The following is a 12,406-nucleotide window of genomic DNA, read 5'->3' on the forward strand; positions in this document are numbered from 1 at the left end:
ATACCATTTGGGCTACACCTCCATAAGCATCAAGGTCCATCAACAGAGCTTTAATCTCACGAGATCGAAAAGCTAAACTAGTTAGTTTAGCCTCTGGAAAACAGGAATGAGGAAGTTCAAGTTTTTCATTACTCCGTTTACTGTCATAAACATTTGGCTGATGTTTCCTTTGGACAGTGAGTGACTGAGCCATCTGGTTTAAGTAAAGGAGGAACTGTTGCATCTACACCAAAGAGTGCAGATTTAAGGGTAGACCACCATTTATGTTCCTGAGTTGTACCAGAAAGGGTTTCTTTTATGGTTAAATTGTACTCCTTTTCAGTTGAGGCATAAACTCTCTGAGAAAAAGGTTGAAGCTGAGTATAGTTGTTCCAGGTCAAATCTGATGTTACCCTTCCAAAGATGATAGGCCTCCGGCTTCTCCAAATAAGCACGTCTACAATCATCATTGAATCACGGTTTGTCCTTCACTCGGTACTTTAGCACACGAGAAGGGATACGCCAATCAATTATGTAGACTAGATTCTCATTCAAAGGACAACAGGATCTGCACTACTATATAACTGTGACCAATTCAAACACAAAAGATCATGCAAAATCCCATTCCAGTCTGCTTGGGATTTCATATAAATTTTATAAGAGTATGATATATCAGGGACAGGCTGCTCAGTCTTCACTACTAATGAAATCAAGGAATGATCAGATGTCCCGACTGGAGAACCAACCTTACTAGTTATAACGCCAGGGGAGTCGGTGTATACGAGGTCCAAGCAATTACCAGACCTCTGAGTAGCTTCATTTATGATTTGCTCTCAGCCTGATTCAGAGGCAAAGTCTAAAGCTCTTAAGCCATGGCGATTGGTAGGAGAGATAGAACTTAACCACTCCCTATGGTGAGCATTGAAATCACCAACAAAGACAAAAGAAGCCTTTTTATCATCTTCTTGTATCTTAGCCATAATGGTAAGAAGACAATCGAAGATAGAATCATCCATGTCTGGATTTCGGTAGATCGAACACAACTGTCTATTTACTTATTATAAACAAATATTTTAATGCTTTTCTCACAATCTTCTCTGTATGTCTATATATCCACCCTTTCTAGTAATACAGTACTGTTACACTTAATAAACCTTTCAACTATAATACTGTACGGGACGAGGGGGCTGGGAACCCCCTCTCCTGTATATAATCTTGCAAGACGTCAACAAAGAGATGGAGCTGGGGGGAGAGTGACTACTCCCTGCACTCTAGTTTTGGGGTGTTTGAATGTGCGTGGATGTAGTACGATAGAGAGTAAAAGATGTGAGATTGGAAGTATGTTTAGGAATAGAAGGATGGATGTATTGGCCTTGTGTGAGACAAAGATGAAAGGAAAAGGTGAAGTGATGTTTGGTGAAATGTCTGGTAGAGTGTCTGGGATTGAAAGGGGAAGAGCGAGAGAGGGTGTGGCTTTATTGCTGAGTGAATGGATGACAGGTAAAGTAGTGGAATGGAAGGAGATATCATCTAGGTTAATGTGGGTAAGGGTTAGGTTGGGTAGAGAATGTTGGGCGTTTGTCAGTGCGTATGGGCCAGGTAGTGAGAAAAGTGAAGAGGAGCGGAATGAGTTCTGGAATGAATTAACTAGGTGTGTAGAAGGACTGGGTAGAAGGAATTATGTAGTTGTCATGGGTGACTTAAATGCTAGAGTGGCCACTGGAGAGGTAGAAGGTGTCATTGGAAAGTATGGCGTACCAGGTGAAAATGAGAGTGGTGAGAGACTGGTAGATATGTGTGTTGAGCAAGAGATGGTGATAAGTGCTAGCTTTTTCAAAAAGAAAGATAAAAACAAGTATACATGGGTAAGAGTGACAAATGGAAGAGTAGTAGAAAGGGCATTAATGGATTATGTGTTGATAACTAAAAGAATGTTTGGAAGATTGAAAGACGTGCACGTGTTTAGGGGTATGGCTAACGGTATGTCTGATAATTTTTTGGTGGAAGGAAAATTAGTTGTAGCAAAAGAGTGGGGAAATCAAGTAGGTGGATGTAAAAGGGAGCTAGTGAGGGTTGAAGAGCTAATAAAACCGGGGGTAAAAAGTAAATATCAGGAAAGGTTGAAAATGGCATATGACGAAGTGAGAGTAAGAGAAACTGGTAATTTTCAATATTAATCTTACCCGATGATCATGTAGCTGTCAACTCCGTTGCCCGACAGAAATCTACGGTCGGGATACGCCAGCGATCGCTTATACAGGTGGGGGTGTACCCACCAGCGCCATCTGTGGTCAGGTACTCCAGTACTTCTTGTCAACAAGACCTCAATTTTTCCTCTGTCGTGCCGCCGGCAAGACCTACATGGATACGCTGTTGATTTTGGAGTCTTTGTTCACGGTTTTGGTGAAGTATTTGCTCTAAAATTTAGCCTTCGCTGTACAGGAAGCTTTTCCCTTAGCTTAGATAGCTTTTGGAATTAATTTGAATTATTGGTTAACGATCTTTGCTTTACTTTGGAATTCCCCCTTGACTGTTCTCTAAATTCAAGATGTCCGACCACTCTCAAGCTCCTAAATTTAGGCGATGTAGTGTTAGGACTTGTAATAGGCGTCTTCCGAAGGCCTCTGTTGATCCTCACACCGTTTGTTCCGATTGTAGGGGAAAATCCTGTCAATTGGAAGATCGATGTGGGGAATGTGCTGGGCTTTCGGAATTCGAATTTAATGAATTCCTCAAATATACAACTAGGTTAGAGAGGGAGAGAGTTAGGAGGAGTTCTTCTCGCTCTTTGGTTTATTCCTCTCCCCATGTCCCTCAACCTTTTCCTTCCCCTGTGGTGGTGACCCCCGAACCTGCTACGAGTGCTCAGCCTGATATGACGGATATGTTGCGTGCCATTCAGGCTCTTGGTGATAAGGTGGAGTCGTTAGTTGGTGACCACAATCTTCTCTTGGCAGATGTCAAGGAACTTAAAGTGAAGAGTGCAGTGGGAAGTGTTAGTGCCAGTGCTGTGCCTAGTGTCAGTGTCAGTGTTGCGCATGAGGATACTTCTGTGCGTGCCAGTCGTCCTCCCAGTCCGGGACCTCTTGCAAGCTCCCAAGCCCAGGGGAGAAGCAACGTCGAAGGGCAAAAGGGTTCGGCAGGCCTTGATCGGCGCACAGTTGTATCCTCAGTGGTTGCGGGCGTATCTGATAGAGATCGTCACTTCCACTCCCAGACGAATGAGCCCTTAAATTCCTCGTCTGCGGAAGAGGTTTCCAGGAGGAAACGGTGGACCCAGGTCTCACGACCTCTCAAACGTAAGGTCCCTTCCGAGCTAGTCCAACGGCCCAGGTGTAGCCACTGGGCCAGTTCGGACTCGCCGCGGTCATCTGATGACTGCACACCTCCTAAGAGAGGTAGAGTGGTGCCTCAACAGGCCTCTGCTCCTTCTTCTGTGGACCCCAAGTGGTCTATGCTGCAGACTATGCAGTCTCAGCTTGCGGCTTTGATGCAGGAGTATCAGGCAGAGAAGGTTAACACCCCTCCTCCTGCGAGCGCTCCTCCACCTCTGCGCAGTCCTCCCTGCCAGACGCATGTTCTTGCGGCTCCTCCTGCTTCCATGCGTGAGCTGCCGCATCGGGAGTTGCCAGGTTCCAACGCTATGCGGCAACCTCCTCTACCCATGAGGCAGGAGCCTCATGCTATGCGGCAACCTCCTCAACCCTTGAGGCAGCAGCCTCATGCTATGCGGCAACCTCCTCAACCCTTGAGGCAGGAGCCTCATACTGCGCAGCAACCTCCTCAACCCTTGAGGCAGGAGCCTCATGCTATGAGGCATCCTCATCAACCCATGCAGCACGAGCCTCTTACCATGCAGCAACCGCATTCTATGCAGCATGAGCCTCATCCCATGCAGCATGAGCCGCATACCATGCAGCATGAGTCTCATGCCTTCCAGCATTCGCTTCTGACCACTTCGCTTACTCCTCAGACCACCGCAGAACCTCCCTCACTCCAGCCCTCTGCCTTTGTCATTGCCAGCCCTCAGTCTATTCAGCAGAGGCATGATGATGGATCCGCAGGTACGCATGCACCCGTTCTGCAGGATTCAGCCATTCAGCCTGCCGCTCTGCCTTTACCTCTCGCTACTCAACTCTCAGGCGATGAGGTTTCTGAGGATGAAGCTGCTCATCTGGATGATCCTACATCTGATGTGGAAGGACACAAGTCTTCGCCGCCTTCCTTAGACTTTCGCAAGGTCCTGGCTCTGTTCAGAGAGTTGTACCCTGAACACTTCGTGTCTGCAACCCCTCGTTCTCCTCCCTCCGAGTTTTCTCTAGGCATGCAGTCTACTACGCCTGCCTACACCAAGCTTGTCCTCGCCAGATCATCAAGGAGAGCTTTGAGGGTTTTAGGGGATTGGTTGCAGTCCAAGCAGCAACTGGGAAGGACCTCTTTTGTGTTTCCTCCTCCTAAGCTGGCTTCTAAGTCGGGCGTCTGGTATGCCACGGGAGAGGAACCTGGCTTGGGGGTTCCTGCCTCTGCCCAGGCCGACTTCTCAAGTTTGGTTGACTCTCCCCGCAGGTCGGCTATGAGACGCTCGAAGGTCTGCTGGTCCTTTTCTGATCTGGACCACTTGATGAAGGGAGTCTTTCGCGCCTTCGAAATTTTTAACTTCCTCGATTGGTGCCTGGGGGCTTTAAGCAGGAAGACTGCTCCTTCTGACAAAGACTCGGCCATGCTGCTCATGTCCAGTATGGATAAAGCAATTCGCGATGGTTCTGGCGAACTTGCGTCTATTTTTGTCTCAGGAGTCCTCAAGAAAAGGGAACATTTATGCTCCTACTTATCAACTGGTATCACCCCTTGTCAGAGGTCAGAGTTGCTGTTTGCTCCTCTCTCCAAGTGCCTGTTTCCGGAGGAGTTAATCAAGGGGATGGCTGCGGCTCTTTTCCAGAAAGATACGCATGACCTCATGGCTTCTTCAGCACGTAAGGCTAAAACCTTACCTTCCGTGCCGAGATCTTACCGCACTCCTGTGGCTGATACACCTGCTTCCAGATTCATTCCGCCCTTTCGTGGTAGAGCCTCCAGTAGAGGAGGTACCCGTGCAGACAGTAACCGGGGCAAGTCAAAGAAGGGTGCCAAGTCCACGAAAAGCAAGCATTGACTTCATTCCTCTCCAGACAGCTGTAGGAGCCAGACTCAAGACCTTCTGGCAAGCCTGGGAGAGCAGAGGTGCAGACGCTCAGTCTGTCAAGTGGCTAAGGGAGGGTTACAGAATTCCGTTCTGCCGCAATCCCCCTCTGACCACTTCTCCCATCAACCTCTCTCCCAACTACAAGGAGAAGGGCAAGAGGCTAGCGTTACAACAAGAGGTGTTGCTCCTGCTACAGAAGGAGGCAGTGGTGATAGTTCGGGACCATCATTCCCCGGGCTTTTACAACCGTCTCTTCCTGGTGGCCAAGAAGACAGGAGGTTGGAGACTGGTGCTGGACGTCAGTACGCTCAATGCTTATGTCACCAAGCAGACGTTCACAATGGAGACGACGAAGTCGGTCCTAGCAGCGGTCAGGCAGGAGGACTGGATGGTCTCGTTAGATCTGAAAGATGCCTACTTTCACGTTCCCATCCATCCAGACTCCCAACCTTTTCTGAGATTCGTCTTTGGAGAGGTTGTGTACCAGTTCCAAGCCCTGTGCTTTGGCCTGACCACGGCACCTCTTGTGTTTACGCGACTGATGAGGAATATTGCGAAATTCCTTCACTTGGCAGACATCAGAGCCTCCCTTTATTTAGACGACTGGCTTTTAAGAGCTCCCACAAGTCGTCGCTGTCTGGAGAGTCTCAGATGGACTATGGATCTGACCAAGGAACTGGGCCTCCTGGTCAATTTAGAGAAGTCCCAGCTCGTTCCTTCCCAGACCATCGTTTACCTGGGTATGGAGATTCAGAGTCGAGCTTTTCGGGCTTTTCCGTCGGCCCCAAGAATCAACCAAGCCCTGGAGTGCATCCTGAGCATGCTGAGGAGGAACCGATGCTCGGTGAGGCAGTGGATGAGTCTAACAGGGACTCTTTCATCGCTAGCCCTGTTCATCGAGTTAGGGAGACTCCACCTCCGCCCCCTTCAGTACCATCTGGCAGCTCACTGGAACAAGGATATGACGCTCGAGACGGTCTCAATTCCTGTTTCCAAAGAGATGAGGGCTACTCTAACGTGGTGGAAGAACAGCATTCTTCTCAAGGAAGGTCTTTCGTTAGCTGTTCAGACCCCCGACCATCATCTCTTCTCGGACGCATCAGACTCGGGCTGGGGCGCGACATTGGACGGACAGGAATGCTCGGGGATATGGAATCAGGAACAGAAAACGCTTCATATCAATTGCAAGGAGTTGTTGGCGGTTCATCTGGCCTTAATGAACTTCAAGTCCCTCCAGCTAAACAAGGTGGTGGAGGTGAACTCTGACAACACCACAGCCTTGGCGTACATCTCCAAGCAGGGAGGGACTCATTCGAGGAAGCTGTTCGAGATCGCAAGGGACCTCCTCATTTGGTCAAAAAGTCGAAAGCTCATGCTGGCAACGAGGTTCATTCAGGGCGATATGAATGTCATGGCAGATCGCCTCAGCCGGAAGGGTCAAGTCATCCCCACAGAGTGGACCCTTCACAAGAACGTTTGCAACAGACTTTGGGCCCTGTGGGGTCAGCCAACACTAGATCTGTTCGCTACCTCGATGACCAAGAGGCTCCCATTGTACTGTTCCCCGATTCCAGACCCGGCAGCAGTTCACGTGGATGCCTTTCTGCTGGATTGGTCCCATCTCGACCTGTATGCATTCCCGCCGTTCAAGATCATCAACAGGGTTCTTCAGAAGTTCGTCTCTCACAAAGGGACACGGCTGACGTTGGTTGCTCCCCTCTGGCCCGCAAGAGAATGGTTCACAGAGGTACTGCAATGGCTGGTCGACGTTCCCAGGACTCTCCCTCTAAGAGTGGACCTTCTGCGTCAACCTCACGTCAAGAAGGTACACCCAAGCCTCCATGCTCTTCGTCTGACTGCCTTCAGACTATCGAAAGACTCTCAAGAGCTAGAGGCTTTTCGAAGGAGGCAGCCAGAGCGATTGCCAGAGCAAGGAGGATATCCACTCGCAGAGTCTATCAATCTAAGTGGGAAGTCTTCCGAAGCTGGTGCAGGGCCAATGCAGTTTCCTCTACCAGTACCACTGTAACCCAAATTGCTGACTTCCTGTTACATCTAAGGAACGTTAGATCCCTATCAGCTCCTACGATCAAGGGTTATAGAAGTATGTTGGCAGCGGTTTTCCGCCACAGAGGCTTGGATCTTTCCTCCAACAAAGATCTGCAGGACATCCTTAGGTCTTTTGAGACCTCTAAGGAACGTCGGTTGTCCACTCCAGGCTGGAATCTAGACGTGGTCCTAAGGTTCCTGATGTCATCTAGATTTGAACCGCTACAATCAGCCTCTTTCAAGGACCTCACATTAAAAACTCTTTTCATAGTATGCCTAGCAACAGCTAAGAGAGTAAGTGAGATCCACGCCTTCAGCAGGAACATAGGTTTCACATCGGAAACGGCTACATGTTCCTTGCAGCTCGGTTTTTTGGCTAAAAACGAGCTTCCTTCACGTCCTTGGCCTAAATCGTTTGAGATCCCTAGCCTATCTAACTTGGTGGGTAACGAGCTGGAGAGAGTACTTTGCCCAGTCAGAGCTCTTAGGTACTATCTGAAAAGGTCAAAACCTTTACGAGGACAATCAGAAGCCTTATGGTGTGCTGTTAAGAAGCCTTCGCTACCAATGTCTAAGAACGCAGTTTCTTACTACATCAGGCTTCTGATTAGAGAAGCTCATTCTCATATGAAGGAAGAAGACCTTGCTTTACTGAAAGTAAGGACACATGAAGTGAGAGCTGTGGCTACTTCAGTGGCCTTCAAACAGAACCGTTCTCTGCAGAGTGTTATGGATGCAACCTATTGGAGAAGCAAGTCAGTGTTCGCATCATTCTATCTCAAAGATGTCCAGTCTCTTTACGAGAACTGCTACACCATGGGACCATTCGTAGCAGCGAGTGCAGTAGTAGGTGAGGGCTCAGCCACTACATTCCCATAATCCCATAACCTTTTTTAACCTTTCTCTTGATTGCTTTTATTGTTGTTTTTGGGTTGTACGGTCGGCTAAGAAGCCTTCCGCATCCTGGTTGATTTGGCGGGTGGTCAATTCTTTCTTGAGAAGCGCCTAGGTTAGAGGTTATGATGAGGTCCTTTAGTATGGGTTGCAGCCCTTTATACTTTAGCCACCTAAGAGTCGTTCAGCATCCTAAGAGGACCGCTACGCTCAGTAAGGAAGACGTACTTATTAAAGGCAGAGTAATGGTTCAAGTCGACTTCCTTACCAGGTACTTATTTATTTTTTATTGTTATTTTGAATAACTAATAAAAATGAAATACGGGATACTTAGCTTCTTGGTTAACATGTATACTGGTCTCCACCCACCACCCTGGGTGTGAATCAGCTACATGATCATCGGGTAAGATTAATATTGAAAAATGTTATTTTTATTACTAAAATAAATTTTTGAATATACTTACCCGATGATCATGATTTAAATGACCCGCCCTTCCTCCCCATAGAGAACCAGTGGACCGAGGAGAAAATTGAGGTCTTGTTGACAAGAAGTACTGGAGTACCTGACCACAGATGGCGCTGGTGAGTACACCCCCACCTGTATAAGCGATCGCTGGCGTATCCCGACCGTAGATTTCTGTGGGGCAACGGAGTTGACAGCTACATGATCATCGGGTAAGTATATTCAAAAATTTATTTTAGTAATAAAAATAACATTTTAGAGGAGGAGTGGAAATTAGTAAAAGAAAATTTTGTTGGGATTGAAAGTGATATGTGTGGCAAGAAGGTTGTTGGAGGCAGCATGAGGAAGGGCAGTGAATGGTGGAATGAAGGAGTGAAGGTAAAAGTGGAAGAGAAAAAGAGGGCTTTTGAAGAATGGCTGCAGAGTAATACTATAGAGAAGTATGAAAAATATAGAGAGAAAAAGGTGGACGTAAAGCGCAAGGTACGTGAGGCAAAGAAGGCAGCTGACCTGAGGTGGGGTCAGGGATTGGGTCAGTCATATGAAGAGAATAAGAAGTTTTGGAAAGAAGTGAAGAGAGTAAGGAAGGCTGGCTCAAGAATTGAAGAGAGTGAAAGATGGAAATGGAAGGTTGTTAAAAGGAGAGGAGGCAAGGAAAAGGTGGGAGGAATATTTTGAAAGTTTACTGAATGTAGAGGATAATAGGGAGGCAGATATGATTGCTGTTGCAGGTGTTGAGGTGCCAGTGATGGGAGATGAGAATGAGAGAGAGATTACAATAGAGAAAGTGAGGAGAGCACTAGATGAAACGAGAGTAGGAAAAGCATCTGGTATGGATGGTGTGAGAGCTGAGATGTTGAAGGAAGGGGGTGTGACTGTACTTGAATGGTTGGTGAGATTGTTTGATATGTGTTTTGTGTTGTCAATGGTACCAGTAGATTGGGTTTGTGCATGTATTGTACCACTATATAAGGGTAAGGGAGATGTGCATGAGTGTTGTAATTCAAGAGGTATTAGTTTGTTGAGTGTAGTTGGAAAAGTGTATGGTAGAGTAATGATTAATAGGATTAAGGATAAAACAAAAAATGCAATCTTAGAAGTACAGGGTGGTTTTAGAAGAGGTAAGGGTTGTATGAATCAGATTTTTAGTTAGGCAGATATGCGAGAAATATTTAGCAAAAAGTAAGGAGGCGTATGTTGCGTTTATGGATCTGGAGAAAGCGTAGGGAAGCAATGTGGAATGTGATGAGGTTATATGGAGTTGGTGGAAGATTGTTGCAAGCAGTGAAAAGTTTCTACAAAGGTAGTAAAGCATGTGTTAGAACAGGAAATGAAGTGAGTAATTGTTTTCCGGTGAGAGTGGGGCTGAGACAGGGATGTGTGATGTCGCCGTGGTTGTTTAACTTGTATGTTGATGGAGTGGTGAGAGAGGTGAATTCTCGAGTGCTTGGACGAGGATTAAAACTGGTAGACGAGAATGACCATGAATGGGAGGTAAATCAGTTGTTTGCGGATGATACTGTACTGGTTGCAGACACACAAGAGAAGCTTGACCGACTAGTGACGGAATTTGGAAGGGTGTGTGAGAGAAGGAAGTTGAGACAGAATTTGGAAGGGTGTGTGAGAGAAGTAAGTTGAGAGTTAATGTGGGTAAGAGTAAGGTTATGAGATGTACGAGAAGGGAAGGTGGTGCAAGGTTGAATGTCATGTTGAATGGAGAGTTACTTGAGGAGGTGGATCAGTTTAAGTACTTGGGGTCTGTTGTTGCAGCAAATGGTGGAGTGGAAGCAGATGTACGTCAGAGAGTGAATGAAGGTTGCAAAGTGTTGGGGTCAGTTAAGGGAGTAGTAAAAAATAGAGGGTTGGGCATGAATGTAAAGAGAGTTCTATATGAGAAAGTGATTGTACCAACTGTGATGTATGGATCGGAGTTGTGGGGAATGAAAGTGATGGAGAGACAGAAATTGAATGTGTTTGAGATGAAGTGTCTAAGGAGTATGGCTGGAGTATCTCGAGTAGATAGGGTTAGGAACGAAGTGGTGAGGGTGAGAACGGGTGTAAGAAATGAGTTAGCAGCTAGAGTGGATATGAATGTGTTGAGGTGGTTTGGCCATGTTGAGAGAAAGGAAAATGGCTGTCTGCTAAAGAAGGTGATGAATGCAAGAGTTGATGGGAGAAGTACAAGAGGAAGGCCAAGGTTTGGGTGGATGGATGGAGTGAAGAAAGCTCTGGGTGATAGGAGGATAGATGTGAGAGAGGCAAGAGAGCGTGCTAGAAATAGGAATGAATAGCGAGCGATTGTGACGCAGTTCCGGTAGGCCCTGCTGCTTCCTCCGGTGCCTTATATGACCGCGGAGGTAGCAGCAGTAGGGGACTCAGCAGTATGAAGCTTCATCTGTGGTGGATAATGTGGGAGGTTGGGCTGTGGCACCCTAGCAGTACCAGCTAAACTCGGTTGAGTCCCTTGTTAGGCTGGGAGAAACGTAGAGAGTAGAGTTCCCCTTTTTGTTTTGTTTCATTTGTTGATGTCGGCTACCCCCCAAAATTGGGGGAAGTGCCTTGGTATATGTATGTATTATATATACTCTTACTTAAAAATAAATCATCAAAATAAATCCTGTAACTAATCAAGGAACTCCTTACGAACGGTTGAGTCTAGTGTCAAGATTGAGACTTGACTCTGTAAACAGTCTTCCTTCTTGCCCTGTCCTCTGCAAAGAGGACAAGCAAGTCGCATGGTCTCTTCTATGACACAGCCCATTCAAGGAGATGGGGCCGGTTACACTCCGTTTCATCCCTGAATTTATTGCTAAGACTTGGAATCCGGTTGTAGTGGAGCTTAGGTTCAGGCCCTTCCAGATTTTGAGTCTTTAAGAAGTAACCCATGATCTTGATCAATTGTTACTATGTCCTGTGAGAATACTGAGGCACTATCTGAAGCGCACAAGAAGAGCTCGCCCTCAGATTAAGCATCTGTTTGTCAGCACGAGCAGGGTCAAAAAGAGGATTACTGCAATAAGAATACTATCTCCTCTGGGATTTGGCAGGTCATTGACCTTGCACTTATCTCTTCTCTGCGTAACAGGGAAGACGACCTAGAGCTCATGACGTCCGGGTCATAAGTACGTCCCAGACATTCAGAAGGAACTTATCTGTGGCACAGGTGCTACTGGCAGGCGTACGGAAGAGGCAGACCACCTTCACTGCCCACTCCTGCAGGGTGTAACCCGCAGGACCCTTAGTACATTTAATCTAGGCTCTGTGGTGACCTCCCAATAAGTGGTATAGCAACCTTAGTGCCCTTACAGGACTTTCAGCAGTCGGTCGAGGGTTGCAGTTACAACGATGTTAGAACAGACTAAGTTATTGAGCTACCCATGATAGTAATATTGATGCGAATGTATTTTCAAATTGTGTAGGTATCTGGTGCAACACTGTCTTTACAATGCAATTGTCTTGCAAAGTCAAGTTCAAATTTAGATATGATATTCTTAATGAATTAGTGTTACTTGAGATTGTACTAAATCAATCAATATTTGTAGTTTATTAGTTTTTTGCATGGGTTATTATGCATGTAAATTTGAGGTTACTTATTAGATTTAGAAAAACCTACAGTATTCTGAAGTCTAATTGACTGGTTATATTCAAGAAAAACTTGCTTTTTGTGTGGAATATTTTTAATTTGACGACTATTGTATGGGTTTTTTTTTATACGATAATTGGTAATATGTGGGAAGAAAAATCAATAATAATGTGACAGACTGGTGTTAATTCTCATAGGTAAAGTAGAATTATAGAAATGGATGAATCACTTCAAATGTTTATTTGATCTGATGGGT

The 12,406-nt window shown here is 46.3% G+C and overlaps 1 protein-coding gene across 2 annotated transcripts in view; it reads left to right on the forward strand.

The window, feature by feature from the left end:
* Nucleotides 1-12,406, forward strand: part of CSN6 (COP9 signalosome subunit 6) — a 72,033-nt gene that overhangs the window by 21,163 nt on the left and 38,464 nt on the right. The window lies entirely within an intron of this gene.

The sequence above is a fragment of the Palaemon carinicauda genome, chromosome 19, assembly GCF_036898095.1.
Source record: "Palaemon carinicauda isolate YSFRI2023 chromosome 19, ASM3689809v2, whole genome shotgun sequence".
Lineage (NCBI taxonomy): Eukaryota > Metazoa > Arthropoda > Malacostraca > Decapoda > Palaemonidae > Palaemon > Palaemon carinicauda.